Below are 10,657 nucleotides of genomic sequence, written 5' to 3'. Positions count from 1 at the left end.
GGTCACTGAGCAGCAGAGAGACCCGTCTCACCCTTTGCGCCCTTCCCAGAAACAAGCGGCTGGGGGGAGGCGGCGAGGGGGGCTGTAAACTCTGCATTACCACTAATTAAGCACTTGGCTGTCACCGAGGCTTCCCAACACGCCTCTTTCTCTGACACTTTTACTGTTTGGGGAAATGGCGTCTCGGGCCTTTGATGAACTCGCTATGAAGTTGAAAGGAGCTCGTGGCGCGGTGCCAGGGCCCGTTGCAATTGTCTCTCAGGCTGGGGATGGGAAATGACCCATTTATAAAAAGCAAGGTGATAAATTAGACCTGGGAAACAGGAGCCACCAACTCTGTGGATAAAAGGCAGGATGGGCTTCACCGGCCGCCCAGGCGACCCTGCCTGCCCCCAGCCCCGGCGGCCGCAGGTACAGCTGGGCTGGGGCGAACCCACGGTGGGGCAAACCTTGTCCTGCTGGCGATGCCAGCCTGGCACCCAGTCCCTGCCAGGGCATGAGCTGGCAGGGAAGGTGGCAGGCACTGGGCAGGGCACCGTGCAGTGGAGGTCTCCAGCGGGGTTATTTATAAGAGGGTATTTTTGGGGTGAAGCAGATTCAAAAGCTGGAAATTCAAGGCAGGGGTGAGGAGGAGGAAAACACCCTACTCTTGGGCTGTCAGGAGGAGCAGCCGCAATCTCTGTCCTGCCACAAAGCCAGCTCACGGCTGGGGCTGTGGCATGGCCCCGCATGCTTTGCCTGGGGAACGTGCGGCCAAGGGGGTTATCAGAGCCCCCTGCACCGCTGGGTGCATTGCACAAAGTGCCACCAGGACGCAGGGGTTGGCTGGGATGCAGGTGACAGTGAGTGCGGCCATGCATCCCTGCCGTCCCCGCGTGGGGATCCCACACACCCCGCCAGCACAGACCCTCCTGTTACAGAGGGCCAAGTCCACCCCTTGGGTCAGGGTGGGGCCACGGGGGCTGACTCCTGCTGGGGTGCAGAGAACCTACAAATTCATTTCAGGCAACGCGAGCCATGTCCATGGGGGACTCCCAGGCTCCCCACATCCTGAGCAAATGAAGGTGTAACCACATTGATGCCTGAGCTCAGGAGCCATTGCCCGCAGCTGCACCACCGGCCACCTTCAAAGCACTCCCCCGTCCCCCACGTCCGCCCCTCTCCCTACCTCTGTCTGGCCACGGCTCAGCTCCGGGGTGGAAAAGCAGCCGAGGGGCTGTGCCGCAGAATCACTCCGAGGTAGCTCAGGGCAGCTCCTGAGAAGGTGGCTGGTTTCCCACGGCTCCAGTGCCTGACTCTGGGGAGTTGGGGCTGCAGGAAGGCATCAGCAGCTGTCCCTGTCTCTGTATCCGTCCCCCAGGCTGGGGTGATGCTGAGGGATTCACCCCTCCTCTGGGCCAGCTCCAGCACCCAGTGTAGGGCAGGGGGACACCAGCCCTCTTCTTGCAGCCACAGATTGCAATGGGCTCTCTAGGACTGGCCAGGCTGCAGGGCGACAGCTCTGCAGGAGGGCTAATTACTGCCAATTAGCACTCGTCAGGCCTGGCTGGTGGCTGGGAGGCCTGATGCAGCAGGTGATGGGCTTTGCTGTGCAGCTGGAGGGAGAGTCTCTGGATTTCACACATCCGCGCACAACGCAGCTGCTTGTTAGCTGGCTGTGGACAGCCCAGCCTTCGTGTGTGCAAGAGGCTCAACCCTGCACAGAAGCAGCAGCAGTCGTGCAGGGCTTGGGCTGCTGTGGAGAGGCTGAGGAGGGTGGTTTCCTCCAGGCTGCAAAACCCCGGGGTGTAGAGCTGCTGTTTCTCATCCTTCCTTGGGCTTCGCCTCCCACCGCAGCACAGGTGCCCGCCGGGATCTCGCCCCTTCCCCGGGGTGACACAGGAGCAGCCCTCGGCATTGCCCTCTCCAGGGAAGGAGCTGGGGGAGACAACTCTGCCTGTGGAGAGCTCCCGGGCCAGGCAGGAGGGCTGGGGGTCCCTGCTGCCGGACCCCAAGGGCTCTGCAGGTCAGCCTGCTTGGGCCTTTCCCTCTGTAGGAGAGGGTATCCCTGTATCCCACCTGTATCCACACCTGTATCCCATCCTCTATATCCCTCAAAACCCCTCCATCTGCCTTTTAGGACTCTCCCCCGTGTCCCTGCTCTCTGCCCCACATTTTCACAGCTGCCATACCACAACATCCCTCATACATTTGAGCCTTAATTCTTTTTAACACTATATCTATGTGTGTGTGCATATATGTGTGTATATATATATATTCATCTTATCCTCCCGCATTGTGTTTCTCATTAATTATTCACATCTCATGAAATAGGAATGAAAACAGATTGCATGATGCTGGCTGGAGTCCTGCAGGAGGGAAATCAGCCCGAAGATTTCCCGCAACCACTGCTGGGCTCAGGCACGAAACCCTTCGCCCCGGGCACAGGGCGCCTGGTGTCATTGTGGCACACCGGGAAAGGGACGCCGGCCGGAGGGAGGCTGCAGGGAGCCCCTCGACCGTGCAGGGTGCGGATGGAGGGCTCTCCTGGCCCCCAGCAAGTTCCTGCCTCTGCGAGAGACCCGCTCCAGCCCCCGGTCGCTGGGTTTCCTTATATGTTTTTGACTAAAAGAAATCCCTTTCCCATGGAGGTGTGTGCTGACTGCAATGGAGTCACATCCTAACCTCGCCTGCGACAGACTAAATAGACAGGGGCCTGCCTCAGCCTCCTACTCCAAGGCAGTTTCCCATATTCCTGCCTATTCCTCTCCAATTCTTCCATATCCTTTCTTGAGCTGGGATGCAGCGTTCGCTCCTGGTCTCTCCCACTGTATACAGAGCTGGGCACGTCCTTCTCCCCTTGCCCATCTTTTCTCCTTGGGCATGCATGCAGGAGCTATGCCCTGGGGGTCACTGCCCCACACAGATGGGAACCACTGCTCCTGCTCCACCCAAATAGCACTTGCTTTTTAAAATAGCTCTTTTTTCCCCCTCTTCTCCCTTGTCATTAAAAAATCTGCGGCATATGCTTGATCTCTTCCATTTTTAAGATATTATCAGGAAGAGAGGGCTGAAGCAGGTCCCTCTTTGTGCCTTTTTAGCCTCTCACCACATGGCCCCGTGCCCATCACCCTCACCCTCCTCCCCTCCACGTGCTGGCAGAGCCGCCTTGATTTAAGCAGCAATACTGCAATATTTCCACCGCTTTGCTCCGTACTCTCTGCCCATTGTAATCTTTTCTTTGCTCTTTTGACCATCAGCATATATTGAATAAGAGCTCTTAATTGAGCTGTCTGCATTGACGTGTTGGGCTTGTACTTAGTGGCTATAATTAATTTAGGACAATATATGTGAATTATCTTGATTAGTCTATCCAAGATGCATCATCTCACACGGGCCCATGGTGAATGTCATATATCTTCGTGCAAACCTTTCCCACAGCAGTGGAGTCCTTCAGCCTTAACTAACCTAAATATGTCACGTTTTTGCTAACACGCTGCCTTCTCCACATCATTAATGAGCGTAATAAACCACGCCGATGGTAACGCTCAGCAGCCTGCCCGGCCCTCCGCTAACCTCCCGCCACAGGGAGCAGTGACTCTTCCCGCAGGCTGGAGGTAGAAACCAGGATCTGGCGAGGTGGAAGCACCCGGATGCCCAGGCAGATGCTGGGATGGGGGTGGTTTTGTGTGGTGGATGCTGCTGAGGGCTTTCCCACCTCCTTGTTGGGTTGGCCAATGGAGAAACTGGCCCATGAAAGGTCAAGCCAAGTTTCCTTGGTGGTCTGCACTGTGGTCAGCACGTGGACTTTGAGATGCATGGCCATGTTTGCATTTCTTTAGTGTCTTTTTTTGGGGGGCTGTCTCTGTTGGCTTTCCAAGAGCGAGGAAATGCAATGGTGCATCTGCTCAGCCTGCTCCTGTCGACTCCCCCGCTCCCGCTGCCTCTCCACAGCCACATTTTGGCCACGTCCTTCCGCACCCACTGCTTGCCCCCTGCAGAAAACCCTTCCCAGGGCTCTCCTGGAAGCGTTCAGTGATATCAGAGCCTGTTTTCAGGCGTGGCAGACAATCCCCCACTCCTGCGGGAATACTGGCATGCCTCCGGATCCGCCACTGGTAGGACAGGTTATGCTTATGGGGACGTGTAGTGGCTTGACCTGGAGAAGAGCTGGTGCTGGCTCCAGGGCAGGCCCTTTTTTAGAAGCGGTGTGCATCACCGCTGAGGCCTCCTTTGATAGTTGTACTACAAACAAACACGCAAACAAACCAACCAACCCTTCAGATATCACTCAGGCAGAAAAATACAATTACAGGGCTCAGGTTTCCAGCATCAACCTCACCCTGGTGCTTTGGACAGTCCTGAAACCAGCAGCTGCTTAACTCTGCATCCATTTGCAGGTCTCTGAATTTCCCAAGCGCTGCAGAGGTATTTACCCAGTGCAACAGCGCACCGAGATGGAGGAAACTCGGTGGCCCCGGCAATGCCTGATCTCAAGGCAGCGGGGAGATGCGGCACACAAACCTCGGCACACCGGCAGCCTGACCTTGCCCAAACAACCACACGCTGCAGGATCCTGTTTGGGACAGACAGAACAAGACAGGAGAGATGTTTAGGCTAAGTCCTTGGTATTTAGCCGCCGGAATTTAACCCCGCTGGTTCTGATTATGGCTCAAGAAGTTCAGTTTCCATCCCAGACCACCAGTTTTGCCCACTTAAGAGCAGCCGGTATCACCTCTGACCCCCCGGCAAGCTTTATTGCTGTAGCCCGCAAGAAAGCAGCCGCATCAGCTGCCTCGTAAACCCCAAGGCTGCAGAGGGCTGGTCCCAGCAAATAAAACCCTCACAGATGCCCTCAGCCCCTGTGTTCTCCCTGGGGTCCCCCAGGGCCACCCAGTGTCGCCGGCCCCATCGCAGGACTCCTTGTGGGTGTTTGGGAGAGGGAAAGGGCCATGGGCACCCAGAGCGATGCCACTCGGTGGCATGACGGCTGGTCCCTGGGGAAGGCTCCCCCAGGGACAGGGTGTCCCCATTCCCATGGGGACATCCCTCGCCGGCACGGGGCTGGGGTGGCATTTCCTCGCAGTGGCTTTGGTTCAACTGTGAGTCGGTACGGTGCTGCTCCCCGCCTCGTGAGTGCTTTGATTGCAGCCACGAGCAAGCTTTCCTATGTTTCTTACGCGATTCCTGCGTGGTGGATGTTGTGGTTCTCCTCCTCTCCCCGGCCCTTGGTTGAATTACCAACAACCAACAGAGATGGGAGGGGAGCTAACCCCAGATGGAGCACACCCCTTCCCCACTTTGGGGGTCCCCCACCTCCTGCCCCTGCTTGCATCCTTGACGGTGGCACACAGGCGATGGAGGGGAGCAGCCCCATTCCCCCAGGTCTCTGTCCCTGCTGGGCTGGGGACCAGGAAGATGGCCCCAAGGGGTCCCTGTCCCCAACGGGGACAATGCTTCCTCATCCTGAGCCCACTCACTTGCTCGTCACCATGCCAGCTCCTTCTCTCCTTGAAGCCTCCCCCGGGCACACGTGGTCCCAGAGTCTGCTCCCGCTCACCCAGCCCTCAGCGCTGCAGCCTGTCCCGGGGATTTCTCCTGCTGGGCTGGGACTTCCCCGAGGACACTGCAGCTGGTGCCTGCCCTGCTCCCAGCACACGAGCCAGCACGAGCCTCCCTGGCATCCCCGCTGCCGGTACCTCCTCCTCCGCACCCAGATGTCCCCAGCTGCGGCTGCTCCTCCTGACATGGCCTGGGGGGTCAGGGACCGGCACTGGTGGCACCTTGGCTGCCACATCCCTTGCCCTGGCTGGAACGCCGCTGGAGATCCTCATCTAGACAAGCTGAAGGAAAACCTCCGGGAGCTTTCCCGTTTCTGTGCCGTGAGCCAAGGCTCGGGATTTGTTTTGGAAACTCTCCCAGGGGAGGTATTTTGGCTTGAATTTTTTTTTTCCGTTAGAAGGATGAGGTATGCCTGGTTTGGGCTCTCCGGCCCTGCCTGGGGTGGCTTTGGGTTTCTCGCAGGATGGTGAGCAAAGCACGTGGGGACAAAACCGCATGCCCAGGCTGGCTTGCAGGTCCCCTCCAAGGTGACACGATGCCTGCCACACGCGGCCAGCATCCTCCAGGAGAGCCAAAGCCCACATTGCTAACAAGCACAGCAAGCAAACTCGCGGGCATTTAAATTAAGAAAAGTTAGTCTTCCAAGTTTCTCCATGCCTCGTAAAGCACCACAAAAAGGGCGCCCACCCGCGGTTCCCCCTTTTGAGGCTGTCCGTGGAGATGGTGCCCGGTGCCCACCCACCATGAGCTCTCCTGCACCCGATGCTGCCCTAAAAAGGGTGCAAGAGCCCTGACCCACTGCTGCGGCTGTCCCCACCTTGCTGGGGCAAAGAAGCTGCATCCCTCCCCCTCCATGAGAGCCAATGGATGGAGGCACCCCGGGGTGCTCGGGGAAGGAGGCAGACCCAGTGGTGGGCACCCAAAGGGGCTCAGGGCCCCAAAGCCCCCTCGGGATGCTGTCAGTGCCAGGGCTGCACCCTCCATCCTCATCTCATGGCTTGCTAGGAGGAAGGCTATTTTGGCAGGGGGGAGAGGAGGGGCAGCTTTTTAAGGGAGAAAAGGGACAATTTAGGCTGAGCTGGAGCCCCCCACCTCCAAACCACTGCATGCGCAGGACAGGAACGTGTGGAGGCACGGCTGGCCCCGGGGACACTCTCCCGGAGGACACAACGCCAACACTGATACTTGAGACACTTCAAATGGTACTGGCCAAAGCCTCTGAGAGCAGACGGCTGGCAGGGCTGCTGGCGCCGGCCCCAGATGGGCTCCTCGGGTCCGAGGAGGGCTTCAAGCGCTCGCCTCTCTATTTACATTACCAGGAATGCACAAAACAGGGGGGCGCAGGCTGGGGGGGAGCATTGGCTGATTGTTCCCAGGATCCCCTTGTCAGAAACCCTCCCTGCTCCGTTACTGTCTCTTGATATATGGCTTGCATTAGGGGATGAAAGTGAGGCATAGCTTGGGGTTTTGGCACGACAAACCCCATTAAACTCTCTCTGGGAAAATGAGTCCAAAAAGCGTTTCAGGGGGTTGAGTCACTAACAGAGCTGTGAGCGGCATTTACCCACACCTCCATCAGCCTGGCCCAAAAACCCAGCCAGGGCAGGCAAGAGGAGGGTGCTGTGGGGTACTGGGTGCTAGCAAGAAGCTATGGCACCCCGCTTCACCTGCTGCCCCCCAGGACCCATCATCCTGCCGGGGACCTGGGAGCGCTGCCAGAGGCAGGACAACCGGTCCCAGCCCTCTCAGGGGTGTCGCTCCCAAATCCAGGCACCCCTCCACCACCTGGAAATATGGGGCTGGGTGGAAGAGTTGCAGGGTTGGGGGTCCTCCCTGCTCTCCCAAAGGTGTTTTTGGGGAGGGGATGGGGACAGGACCCTTTCCCACCATGGCAGCCCAACCTGGGGGTCACCCTGAGGTGCTCGATGGCCAGTGGGATGCACCCTCCTGGCACTGCACGTCCCTGGCTGCTTTTCATTTCCCCAGGGACAGAGGGACAAAGCAGGGGCCCCACTCGGGCTCGCTGGGGACCTCGGTCCTCCCTTGCTCAGAGGTCAGGTGGCACAGGAGCAAGCTGTGCCGGGGGAAAGCAATGGAAGCTCTTACAGCATGAGCCGCTGGGTAAACCCTCCTCTCCCTCCCCAGCAGCCCAGGAATCAAAGCCAGGCAGAAAGGAGGGAGGGTCAGCATGGCGCTGAGCCCCCCCCAGCCCCTTCGCCTGTCGTTCCCAGCCCGGGGAGGGGGGCCAGGCAGCGCAGCCACCTGCCTGCACCCCCCGGCCCTGCAAAGGCCGCTCTGCAGGTGAGCTGCTCCAGGGCGAGGGGAGGGGGCTGCCGAAAACGTTCCATCACCTGATGAAGGAGCAGAAAAATCCCTGGCGAGGTTGATGCAGGAGTCAAAGCAGCAGCAGGGTCAGCTGAGCACAGGGGAAAGGAAAATTGCTCCCCCCGGAGAAGGCAATCCCCTCCGAAGCCGGCCCTGCTGCCTCCTGGGGCAAACCCAATCACCCTCACCCTCCCTTCTCCGGCAGCTCTGGGTTTGCTGCTCTGCATGATGAGAAGCCACATAAATCCTTAAAAAAAGTGCCGGTTCTGCAGCAGCTAGAGCATGCCTGACCACAGATGCCAAGAGCAACGCAATAGGAGGGGTGGGAAGAGGGGCAGAGAGGACCCTGTTTGCCCTCCTGCCCCCTGGCTTGCCCCTGAGCCGCCCCTCGCTGTGCTGTCCTTGCCCCCAGTTTCCCTACGAAGGGACCAGGGATTTGCCAGGGACTGGGGGCAATGGGCAAGGGCAGAGCGGGGTGGGAGGCAGAGCAGCAGCCGTCATGGTGAGCATCACAAAAGCCTCTGGCTGCTGCCCACGTTGGGCTCCCAAGGCCTCTTCCCAGGAGAAAGGGTGGGGATCCCAGCCCCAGCCCCACAGCACCTCCCGTGCTCCATGGGTCCGGGGTCAGCATCCCAGGATGGATGGCATAAAGGCACCCAGGGACTACGGGTGACAGTCAGGTCACCATCCTGCAGGACATCAAACCCCAGCTCCTCTGGCCTCCTATCCCTGTCTGGTGCCGATGCCCGAAGCACCCCGAGCATCCCCCGGCGGGGTGAGGCCACACGGGTGCCCATGGCACGCTCTGCCTGGGCCCTGGAGGGGAGGGGGTGGCCGTCAGAAATGAGAAGTGAGGCCCTGGAAGATGTCCAGCTCTCTTTTAATTAACCTGAACAAGCCAGAGCTTAAGTTTCCAAGCCAAGCTGAAGTCTCCCTGTTAGGAAAAGCCTGCAGTACCTGGCAGTAATTTAATAACTCTCATTTCGAGCTCTCTAATAGCAGTGCTGTGGAACGGCTCCAAACCCGCTGGTCTCCCTGCCTTTCCGCAATCAAGTTACCTTTATTGCTTTATAGCAATATTAACAGAGATACCAGTGTTAATGCCTCACCTCAAGCTCAGCTGGCAGGGAAGGGCCTGGCACGGCCGAGAGGAAACCCGTCGGCGCGTGGTGGGGCCAGGTCGGCTGGCTCCCGGCACCCAGCCCTCACCCCGGTGAACGTGCCGCTGTGCTCCAGCCCCGGGTGCCGAGCGTGTAGCAGGGCGAGCTGTCAGTCCCAGGATGGGGATCAGCTCAGTGCTGCCCTGGGATGCCTGTCCTTGGTTGGGTCTCCTAAGGCACAGGCTGTCACCCCAGGACTCAGCCCTTTTTGGGGAGATGTTTGCATCGCTGCAGGGGAGCAGGATCCAGCCCCTTCCCAGCCACCGTGGGAGCTGCTGGGATCCACAGGGGTTGCGGCACCAGCCCCCCTGCTCCGGCAGGCTCTTCCCCTGCATCATGGCAGGAACTTGGGGGTCCAGCATGGCAAAGACCACCTGACTGCCCCTCACCGGGCTGCAATTAGCTTGACTGCACTAACCTAGAGGAGGGCTCCATGGCTTGCGGTACCTCAGAAATATTCCTCCCTCCTTTGAACCCACAGGCAGGAGACAAATCCCTCCTTCGCTTCCAGCCCAGACCTTGCTGCTCTGCAGAGAAACACCCCATCACACAGCTGGGGGCATGCAAGCTTCTTTATAAGAGCCCCACCCCTCCATCACTCACAGGTGTCCCTCTGTGGGGCTTTCCCCTGCTTTGGTCTCCCCCAGCTGAGCCCTGTCACCCAGCAGGCTGGGGCTGATGCTTTAGAGGGGTCCCCCCAGCACTCCCAGCTCTGCCGCAAGTTTGCAATATAACCAGGGCACTGAGAGAGCACGTTCGGAGGGTGTGCTTCCTCCTGGCTGGCTGGGCATCGCAAGGAAAACTTGTCTTAAAACACAGCCCTGACCAGGGGAAACACATAGGAATGCGGGGGGGGGTGTGTGGGGGGGTCACCCTGCGCTCCCTGGTCTCCCCTGGGTTGGGGGGAGATGCGTTTTGGGTGCTGCTGGCCCGGGTGGCAAGGGGCAGATTTGTCACCGCCACCATGAGCACAAGGTTGTGGCGAGGGGGAGAAGGGCTGAGGAAGCAGCCGGCACATGGCATCTTGGCTCTCCAAACCCTTGCGGTGCTGTGAGCAGAGCGGGGTGCTGGTGCAGGGAGGGCACACGTGCCCTGGCCCCGCTGTGGCGGTGGCAGCACCATGTCCCCGGGGAGAGCGGGATTGTGCAAAGGCCCCTGGCCGTGGCCGGCCGCCGGCGCGGGAGCTGACAAAGCAGCACTGTTCCAGTTTATGGGATTGGAAACAGCTGCCCATGGGATGCAGACAACCTGACATCGCAGGGACAGGACAGGCTGCCTGGGGGGACAGGCTGACACAGACCATGCCCTGCTGGGACTCACCCAAACCCTGCTGGTCCCCACTGGTTTCGGCTGGGAGCCGGGCTGGGGCAGCGGTGGCTCCCGGGACTGACCGTGGTTTCCTTGCGCATCTCCCAGCTTGGGTGGGAGGTTTCTCCCCGAACCGGGGGAGCGGAGCTGAGTGTCAGTCTGCGCGCAGAGCCTCTGCTAATACCTTCTTTGCTATTTTTAGCTCAGCAGCCTTGTGCTGTTGGTTTCAGCGTATTTTTTTTTCCTCCCAGTAAATTCCAAATCTTTTCCCTCTTTTGCCTTCTATTCCGGGATGCTGCCTGCGCCGTTCGGCTTTGATCTGC

This window comes from Platalea leucorodia, assembly GCF_965183815.1.
Source record: "Platalea leucorodia genome assembly, chromosome: 8".
NCBI classification, from domain to species: domain Eukaryota; kingdom Metazoa; phylum Chordata; class Aves; order Pelecaniformes; family Threskiornithidae; genus Platalea; species Platalea leucorodia.
Note: the sequence above shows the minus strand (reverse complement) of the source record.